Below are 11300 nucleotides of genomic sequence, written 5' to 3' on the forward strand. Positions count from 1 at the left end.
ACATTTCTGTTTTATTAGATAAGAAGCTTGAAGAGCGAAATGTTTTGTGATATTATAGAAATTGGACCATGGATGTTGAGGAGGGGTGATAATGGGGATACTGTTACTTTTAACTGCTATACCCATTAGGTGTTTCACTTTCTTATGAGATGAGATGAAAATTGGAAATCTCTGAGTATTTAGACATGAGATGAGAACTGAGAGTAGAACCGACCCATGCACGGGTGATGTTGAAAGGCGTAAGAAAGATGGCGACTAAGGAAAAGGTTGGATTTGGTAAATTCTAACGGTTTCTCAGTGAAAAATGGAGGGTTCAGGATTTAGGGGTTAATCTGTTGATGAGCTATGTGGTGGTTGTTCTAAAAGAAATATCTTTGGTTCTCCTTCCTTAAGTAATCAAGTTCGCTTATACATACTTGCATAAGAACCTGTCTTTTTGTCAGTGTCAAACACGAAATGCTACATTGCACATTCTGAAACATGTGTGATAGGCTTTCTATTTATTAAAGTACTTTATTAGGGATTATATCTCCTTGATGAACAACTACACGAATCTGGAAAGTTTCTTGACGATTTCTAAGATATTGCCAAAACCAATATAAAATTGGAGTGATGTCGCTGGTATATTTAGGAGTATCGGTTGCTGCAACTTGAAGTATGAGATTCTGAAGTCAATGAAGATATTGAACTTTTCCCAGGTTCATCATGGTTACCAAACTTCTTTAAAGTTAGGAAAATATTATTGGTTTCATACTTCAAGGGTCGCCAAATCTTACAAAAATTATTTTTGTTGTTTTTGTCGTGAAGACACAATAACTTTTGCAAGAGAAGTTGAATACCAAGCTCACAAGAAAGTACTTGGTTTCATGCGGATAGGTGATGGGATTTTTCTCTCTGGTAGTGCTAACATAAGTCGCAAGTTTGCACGTAGCTGAATACATGTTTCTCACTGCTGATTCTTCTTAAATTGTTTTGCTTCTTTTCTTGAGAGGTCGTCATGCCACATATTATACGTACAAGGCTATCAAAGAAATAATTGAAACCAGTGTTTGTGGAATTGATCAAAAGGATCCACATGCTAAATTTCTGAGATTGATTAAACTAATTATGTGGGACGAAGTTCTATTGCATCATAGACTTTGCGTTGAAGCAATTGATTAAACACTTTGTAATTGTTGGATCCTAAAAGACCATTTCGTGTAGTACAAATATTATGGGCAGAGTTTTTTTAGGAAAAATTGCCTGATATCTCTGGATGATATTGGAGAAGAAATCGTGGAAGCATGTCCGAATATCATTGCTTTAGAAAGACATCATTTTACTGACTCTTAATCAATATATGTGCCTAGATAGGCGAGAGCGGAAAAATGTACCGTTTGCAAAATTCTGAGTAAAGATACAAATGTGGATAATTTTATATTTACTGATTCATATTTACACATGCCATAATATTTCGAATATTCATATTCTGGATATTATAGGTTGGTGATAATTCGAAGGAAGTTGTTGATCTTTCTGTGTCAGTGGGTAGGTGTAAAAAATGCCTAAATTAATAGTCGTCAGTTATCCCTAGATTTCTAAAGATAGGAGAGCACGCAAATACGTTTTATAGAGCCGATCATACTGTCAACACGCAATGAAAATGTACACAAGATTAATATGGATGTGATAGACGCATTTATGTGTCTAATTTGTCCTCAATGTTTCGTATTTTTAGTACTTGTTTTCGTCCTTATTATGGTGTTTTGTGCGTTTGTAGGTATTTTTGGAAAATAATTATTGTTGGAAAATTCGGCTCGAAAAGTTGCACGGAGCACCCCCAGGTCACCCCCAAGGCAGCTGCTATTCGCACCCCAGTTCTTGTTAGGGGGAGGACATCTTCTTCCCAAATTCAAAAACCAAAAATTGGCGGGAAAAAATAATATCAACTGGCAGATGTTTTGTTGGAATTTTTGAACGTGTTCTAGGGCGATTCAATGGCTGATTTTTGGTAGGAAGTTGTGATATGTCCTAGCAAACACGTTTTGGGCTTTTGGTTCGACCAAATTTGGCCAGAATTAGCTGGATAATTCACGGAATGCAAAACAGGGAAACACGGGTTGGACACGGGATTGGAGAAGATTTGAGCGTGTTCTGCTCATGCATGAGGGCTCTAGCAACATTGTGGGTCGTGTGTAAACATTTCTAGAGTGACCAGGATGGAAATATACGCGTGAGAAGCTAAATCAGTGAAGAAAATATTCCCAGAATATTTTTTCATCAAACCGAGTTAAGAGAGAATTATCTCGAGTTATAACAAGACTTCTTGATCCTGTGGAGTATATATAGAGTGTTGGGGACTCATAGAAGAGGAAAGAGAGAATTGGGAGAGGTTTAGAGCACTACAGAGCAAGAAAATTGAAGTTGCAGAGATTCTGGTTCTGCTGCTGCTGCTGCTCGAGGAGGAAGAAGAAGAGGAAGAACAGACTACCAAAGGCAGTCGTTTAACAACAAAGACAAAGACTGTCGTTTGTGGGTCATAGTTTTCCAACGACAACAACACTTCATCTCTATCGTTGATTCTGGACGCCTTCTGTGGGTCGCAGAATCCTGTTTTATATCATTTTCTTGTCTTTCTCTTCATTGTAAAACACTTTTGAGCATCAATGAAATATTTCGAGAGGTTTTTCATCATGAGTAGCTAAACCCAATCCAAGGGGTGACATAGGAAGCCATTCTCACAATAATTATGTGGTAATCTCTATTTTTTTATGCAATATTTTTATGTGATTAAATGCATTGATAAGAATGAATTAAATGATTTTTATTAATCAACTGTGTTTTCCCTTGATAATGCATGCTTACTTTTAGACTCTTGATGCATTATACTTGTGATTAACATTTGATATTTTGGAAACCTGCTTTTGGCAATATTTTGAATCAAACCAATTATTTAAATTGCATAGTAAAAAAAATATTAGATCATATAAGTATTGTTGAATGGTGGAATCTTAAACTCCTATTTGTCCATAAAATTTCATATCACTTTGCTATTTAATTTTGCTACATTCTTAAGTTTTAAATAAAAAAAATCTAAAAATTTTAATCCCTTCACAAATCTGAAAAGAACCCATTTTTACCACTATCACTACAACCATTTGAAAATACATCAAAATTTTTGGCAACGCCGACGCGAATTTGTGCTTAGGTAGAATTTTTAGGTTTTTATTATTTTTTATTATTCCATTTGTTCTTTTTACGTCTCTTTGGTTGTGTCTTTGTATTACAGGTTTGAAGTTGGATACTAAAGACCTTGGAATCAAAGCTTAAAGCTAAAAGAGAAGGAAAAAAGACAAAGGAAAAAAATAAAGAAAAAAGAGAGAGAATTATTTTTTTTTAATTATTTTTAAGAGACTTTCCATTTTTTTTTTGTAATTATTATTATTATTTTTTTTATTTCTTTTCATTGGACTGAACTTTGGACAATTTATTTTAATTTTAAACCCTACGGAAGGGTTATATAAAAAAAAATTAAATATAAACTGTTTGCATGGAAGGACGACGATTACAATATCGTCTCGGCCCCTCGGGTTCGCACACTGACACCGGAGTCAGTGGCCTGAGTCGACTACAGCGGTTCTTCGCCCGTCTGGTACGGGAGGTAAACTTCGAAACGCCCGCGAATCTCCTGCAAGCGGGTTTACTGTATGCCTTAAGGTGATTATATGTTGAGGACTGAACCAGTTGCTTTAAATTCCTAGTAAAGGGCAAGGACTAGCCATACAAGATAAGGGTTCGGATTTCATCACCGTTCTCTTCTTGCCTGCCTTAGGAAAAACGAAACCAAACGCGAACCTAAGCCTAAGATTTTGAATAGAATGAGATCTATAGGGTAACGAGCTTAATAGGACAGTCATTCGAAAAATATTGGTTACTCTTTTGAGCATACTTCGAAATTCAGGATGGTTTCTGTGAGTTGAATGCGTGACTGCGCCGCCTTGAATACCGGTGAGGCCTTGGGTATCAAAGCTCCATTGAGCTTCCCTCGCCTCTATTCAACTCACTTTGACTCGTACTGATTCCAGAGAATTTGCTCAGATTGTAACGAATTCCTTTTCTAAGGATTAGAAGCTGGTCTAGAAACAATCTAAGTGGAGCCATCATGCTTTTTGTTTGCTAGAAATTTTTAGGTTTGATTTGGTGGAGTCGGCCGGCTGTGTGTTTGCTTAGAACCTCCCTTCCTTAGGATTTTTGTTTGTGTATTCCAAGAGCGCTCGATTCCTTTACAGAGCGTGCTTGGAAAAGAGATAATTTTGGACGTTTGATTAGTGACGATCCTAAAAGATCTTCTTGTGGAAGCGGGGAGCTCGAAGACTCTTCTTTTGAGAGCCCCGTTTTTGGAAACTTCAGTTTTGAGAACCTATCTCTTCGTGAGGAAAGTACCCTAGTACTTCTGCTGTGTCACTGATGGAAACTTTGAAATATTACATGTTCCCAACTAGGTCCAACCGAGATTCGTGCATTAAATTTCCAGCCACTACGGCTAATTTCGAGATAAAACCTAGTATTCTTCAGATGATCCCTATATACTTAGGAAAGGATGATGAGAACCCTTATTTTCATATTAGAGACTTTGAGGAAATTTGTGGTACAATTAGAATAAAATACCTTACTGATGAGGTCTTGAAACTTAAGATGTTTCCCTTTTACTTGAGAGATAAAGCCAAGACCTGGCTAAACAACCTACCATATGAATCCATTGAAACATGGCAGGAACTTATTGCTGCTTTCTATATGAAATTCTACCCTAAGCATAAAACTGCAGCTGTTAGGCAGAAAATTAGTGCTAGTATGCAACAAGAGGGAGAATCTCTTTATAGGTTTTTAGAGAGATTCAATGATCTCCTATCCCAGTGTCCTCACCATGGATTTGATAAGATGAAACTTGTAGAGATTATTTATAATGGTTTAGACTATTCGACCAAAGACATGGTCGAGTCTATGTGCGCTGGTGAGTTCACTAGTAAAAATGTTGATGATGCTTTTACCTTCTTAGGAGCTATCGCTGAAAAAATCCCAACAGTGGGAGTCTTGTGTTGAACCCCCTAAAAGACTCTTGGTCAATAGAAGTAGCACCAATATGGTAGATACGAGTTTTGCGTCAGATGCTAAGTTTGCTGCTTTATCTAGAAGGTTAGAAGCATTGGAAATGGGTCAATCTAAAAATAAGTCCCTTGTTGAACCTAATAGAGCCTCTCAAGTCTCTGGTTGTGGAACAGATCCCGATAACTCATTCTGGGAAGGTCAGGTTAGTGAAGAGCAAGCTCATGCTTTCTATAACAATGCTAGGTTTGAAACTGTCAGAAGTTTGACCCCTACTCAGAGACCTACAACCCTGGTTGGAGAAACCATCCTAATTTCTCTTGGTCTAAGGGAAAGAATCAAGGCCATTCTAGTAATTCTCAGCCTCCCCCAGGTTTGGTTATACTAAGAACTCTTCAGGTCAGACCCAGAACCCATCTGAGAATAGAATAACTAGCTTAGAGGAAATCCTTAGTATATTAAAGAAGAGCCAGGAAATGCTATCACAAAGCCAGGAAATGTTAGTAAAAAGCCAGGGTAATTTTCAAGAGGAAACCAAACAGAATTTTAAGAATAGTGCCCAGTCTTTTGCTAAATTAGAGCTTCAAGTCGGCCAAATAGCTAAGTTTATCAATGACAGAGAAGAAGGAAGGTTCCCTAGTCATACTGATCCTAACCCTAGAGGAGAGAAATCGTACAATCATGTGAACTCTGTTACAACCCTTAGGAGTGGAAAGAAAGTTGATAATAAGGTCGACATACCTGAAAGTGAACATGTTGTAGTTCACCCTTATGAGCCAGAAAATGAGGAGACTGATAGAGTCTCCAAAGAGACCAATGAGGGTCCTGATGAGCCCGACTTTGTTCCCAGAGCCCCGTTCCCCCAGCTGCTAGTTCCGACTAAGAGGGAGTCAAACTTTAATGATATATTGGAGGTTTTTAAGCAGGTTAATATCAACCTTCCATTATTAGATGCAATTAGGCAGATTCCCTCTTATGCCAAGTTCCTTAAGGACTTGTGTACGCGAAAGCGTAAGCTCAGTGTCCAGAAGAAAGCCTTCATAGCTAGTCATGTGAGTTCTATTATTCAGAATACCACTACTCCTAAGTATAAAGACCCAGGGTCCCCTACCATTGCTTGTACAATAGGTAAGTACCGTGTTGAGAAAGCGTTGCTAGACTTAGGAGCCAGTGTGAACTTACTGCCATACCATGTGTACCTTAAGCTAGGACTTGGTGAGATGAAACCTACACAGATGACACTTCAGTTAGCTGATAGGTCCGTTAAAATTCCTCGTGGTGTGATCAAGGATGTTCTCATAGAGGTCGAAAAGTTTATATATCCGGTGGATTTTGTTATCCTAGATACCCAACCTGTCCCTGACCCAGAGAACCAAATACCAGTGATTTTAGGTCGCCCGTTTTTAGCTACATCCAATGCGATCATTAACTGTCGAAATGGTATTATGAATTTGTCTTTTGGTAATATGACTATTGAGCTGAACATTTTTAATATTAGTAAGCTACCCTCTGAACTAGATGACTCGAATATAGAAGAGGTGAACATGATAGGAACATTAGTCGAGGAGTCATTACCAAACACTTTGTTAGAAGATCCATTAGAGAAATGCCTAGCTCACTTTGGGATTGATTTTGATGATGATAAGGTGATTAATGAGGTGAATGGTTTGTTAGATTCAACCCCTTTGTTAGATACTAGTAATGGATGGAAACCTAAGTTCGAACCACTACCAGTTTCTAAGTCTACCCTAGTTCCTTCTTTAGAATAGCCTCCTAAGTTGAACCTAAAACCATTGCCAGATACCCTGAAGTATGTGTTTTTAGGCCTGTCTGAGACTTTACCTATGATTGTTTCTTCCGACTTGGATAGAGATCAGGAAAGTAGGATAGTAACCGTCCTTCAAAACAACAAGGAAGCTTTAGGGTGGACCATAGCAGACATTAAGGGTATAAGTCCTACTGTTTGTATGCATCAGATCTATTTAGAGGAAGATACCAAACCTTCTAGGGAGATGCAACGTCGACTAAACCCCAATATGAAAGAAGTAGTTCGAACTGAGGTTCTTAAGATATAAGATGCAGGCATTATCTACCCTATTTCAGACAGTAAGTGGGTCAGCCCCGTTCAGGTTGTTCCCAAGAAATCTGGTATTACTGTAGTCCAGAATGATAACAATGAGTTAATCCCGACCCGAGTGACCACGGGTTGGCGTGTTTGTATTGACTATAGGAAATTGAACAAGGTCACTAGGAAGGACCACTTTCCTCTTCCCTTCATCGACCAGATGCTAGAGAGATTAGCTGGACATAGTCACTACTGCTTTTTAGATGGCTACTCTGGATATAATCAGATCGTTATTGCCCCATAAGACCAGGAGAAAACCACTTTTACCTGTCCCTTTGGTACCTTTGCGTATAGACGCATGCCTTTCGGGCTATGTAATGCCCCTGCGACTTTTCAGCGTTGCATGATGAGTATATTTTCTGACATGGTAGAACGGTTCTTAGAGGTCTTTATGGATGATTTTTCAGTGTTTGGTTCGTCTTTCGATGAGTGCTTGCATCATTTGTCATTAGTTTTGACTAGGTGTAAGGAAAAGAATTTAGTGCTTAATTGGGAGAAATGTCACTTTATGGCTCGTTCAAGAATTGTTCTAGGGCATATTGTATCTTCAAAGGGTATAGAGGTAGATTGAGCCAAAGTTGACCTTATTATAACTTTACCGGTCCCAAAAACCGTAAGAGATATTAGGTCATTCTTAGGGCATGCTGGTTTTATCGTCGTTTCATTAAGGATTTTAGCTTCATGTCTAGACCTCTTTGCAATTTGCGTGCAAAAGATGTTAAGTTTGTCTTTGATGATGCTTGTATAGAGGCTTTTGAGAATCTTAAGTCATTACTCACTACCGCACCCATAGTCCAGGCACCCAACTGGAACCTACCCTTTGAGATCATGTGTGATGCTTCAGATTATGCTATTGGTGTTGTGCTAGGTCAGCGAGAAAATAAGTTACTTCATGTGATTTACTATGCTAGCAAAACTCTGAATGATGCCCAGTTGAACTATACCACTACCGAGAAGGAACTATTAGCCATTGTGTTTGCCTTAGACAAGTTTAGACCCTATCTCTTAGGTTCTAAGATCATAATATATACTGATCATGCTGCTTTAAAATATCTTTTGTCTAAGAAGGATACTAAACCTAGATTGATTAGGTGGATTCTGTTGTTGCAAGAGTTTTCTCCAGACATTAGAGACAAAAAGGGTGCCGAAAATGTTGTAGCAGATCACTTGTCTAGGCTAGTTATTAGTTCCCCAGATGATTCCATTCCTATAAGGGATAGCTTTCCTGATGAAAAATTGTTCTTTGTTACCCAATTACCTTGGTATGCGAATATAGTGAACTATCTTGTTACTGGTCGAATGCCCCAACATTGGGGTAAACAAGATCGTTCTAGATTTTTAGCTGAGGTTAAGCACTTCTTTTGGGATGATCCTTATTTGTTTAAGTATTGTCCAGACCAGATTATTAGGAGATGTATACCTGAGAGTGACCAGTCCAGTATTATTTCCTTTTGTCATGATCATGCTTGTGGGGGTCACTTTAGTGCTAAGAAAACTGCTGCTAAGATATTGCAGTTTGGATTCTATTGGCTTTCGTTGTTTAAATACTCTCACAGTTACTGCGTTACTTGTGAAAGATGCCAGAAATTAGGAACCATTTCTCGTAGGAACATGATTCCCTTGAACCCTATTTTAATTGTTGAGGTCTTTGATGTGTGGGGTATTGACTTTATGGGTCCGTTTCCTAATTCTTTTGGTAACCTATACATCCTTGTCGCCGTAGACTATGTCTCTAAGTAGATTGAGGTGGTTGCGTGTAAAACCAATGACCATAGGGTTGTGATTGAGTTCTTGAAAAATAATATACTTACACGTTTTGGTACACCACGAGCTATAATTAGTGATGGAGGGTCGCACTTTTGTAATGGGCCTTTTAAGCTTCTGATGAAGAAATATGGTATTACACATAAGATAGCTACCCCGTATCATCCACAGACTAGTGCTCAGGTAGAGGTTTCCAATAGGGAGATAAAACATATATTAGAGAAACGGTTAATCCTAATCGGAAAGACTGGTCGTCTAGGCTTACTGATGCCTTATGGGCTTACCGTACTGCGTTTAAGATCCCCATTGGAATGTCGCCTTATCGGCTTGTTTATGGAAAGGCATGTCACTTACCTGTTGAGTTAGAACATAGAGCTTATTGGGCTGTTAAGCAGCTAAATTTTTCAGTTGACGAGGCAGGAGCCCATAGGAAACTCCAGCTCAATGAGTTGGACGAGATTCGTATAGATGCTTACGATAGTGCGAAGGAGTATAAGAACAAAATGAAACTTGTGCATGATAGAAACATTTTACGGAAGTCATTTTCTCCAGGTCAAAAAGTTCTTCTGTATGATACACGCTTGCATCTTTTCCCTGGGAAGTTACGTTCTCGGTGGACGGGTCCTTTTATTGTTCGCATTGTTTTTCCTCATGGAGTTGTTGAGATCGATACACCGGATGGTAGTAGTTCTTCGAAGGTTAACTGTCAGAGATTGAAACCCTTTTTAGAGCCCTTTCCTACAGGTGATGTTGAGGAAGTCCCTCTGGAGGACCCTGTTTACCCTTGATTGACCATCGAGGCAGTTGTATGTTGTATATTAGTTTTTAATTTTCTTCACCCAGGTACTATCTTTCCAACTTCTCCTCGTGTTATTTTACTTTTGGTACTGCTCTTTAATTAGAAACATTGAGGACAATGTTAGATATAAATTTGGGGTTGGGGAAGAAACTTTTTGTTAGATTTAATTGCAATAAATAAACTCCAGGGCCTAGAAATTTATGCGTATTCAGTATGACACTAACTAATCTAAGTGGATGGAAGCATCTTGGTTGTAGGAGTTGAGGAACCAATCTGATTAGATGGAAACATCTATAGAGTCTATTCATAAAAGCACAGAGCTCAGGTGTTAGAAATAACATGATAGTTGCACCATATCTCGTTGAGTCCTTTTCATTTTTTTTTTATTTTTTTTTTCATTTTAAACTATGTTTCTCTAAGTGATTAGGTGGGGCACACGATTCAAGTTGTTACCACTGCTAGGGTGAATTAGAGTGACTGAGTTACTAAAAAAAGAGAGAGAGACCGTACCAGTTAGACTAATCGGAATAAGTATTAACACTTGGATAGCAATATGCGTGTGTTCTCCCTGTTTCCGTCGCCTAAGCAAGCGTGGAATGCAGGACCCGTGGGAACTATCGTGTAATCTGCTGACAATAAGCATGCGCTTGGATCAAAAAGATCTATTCATGCCGTTAAGTTAAAAAAAAATGGTTATTGTTCTGTGTAGTCAACTGCTGGTTCCCTTGTATTTGCCAGTTTGTTGATCTAGATTTAAGTTATTGAGCACTGGTTCCCTTGTATATGCCAGTTGTGTTGATATTAGTCAGACCGGTATCTCAGTCCATTAGGATAGGTTCATTCTGGCAGTGGCCTTCAGACAGATATGTGAAACATCGATCATTTGGTTAACATCAAAACCATCTACATTTTTCTATTTCCATCTCTTTTTTCTATCCATATGATTAGTTTGACTCCGAATATGATGTCCATAGTGCAACTATCTGAGTAGAGCTCTGTCACTTTATATGAATTTTAGTATGCTTAAGTGTAAACTCGTGTACAACAATTGGAATTTCGCATCAGGGTACTTCCTCCTTTAGTCAGTGATTGTAAGCCAACCAAGGAGATTCTTTAGTGCCTTCCAAGGTTCGACATAGATAGCTAGGGTCTGGAGTAATGGTTTTGTGGGTACACCTCTGGTAAACCCTCCCGAGATTAACTCGGTTTTATTTTTTATTTTTGCTCGAGGACTAGCAAATAATAAGTTTGGGGGTATTTGATAGACGCATTTATGTGTCTAATTCGTCCTCAATGTTTCGTATTGTTAGTACTTGTTTTCGTCCTTATTATGCTGTTTTGTGTGTTTGTAGGTATTTTTGGAAAATTCGGCTCGAAAAGTTGCACGGAGCACCCCTAGGTCACCCCCAAGGAAGCTTCTATTCGCACCCCCAGTTCTGGTTAGGGGGGTGGACATCTTCTTCCCAAATTCAAAAACCAAAAATTAGCGGGAAAAAAATACTATCAACTGGCAGATGTTTTGTTGGAATT

The sequence above is a fragment of the Papaver somniferum genome, chromosome 1 (genome assembly GCF_003573695.1).
Source record: "Papaver somniferum cultivar HN1 chromosome 1, ASM357369v1, whole genome shotgun sequence".
In the NCBI taxonomy this organism is placed as follows: domain Eukaryota; kingdom Viridiplantae; phylum Streptophyta; class Magnoliopsida; order Ranunculales; family Papaveraceae; genus Papaver; species Papaver somniferum.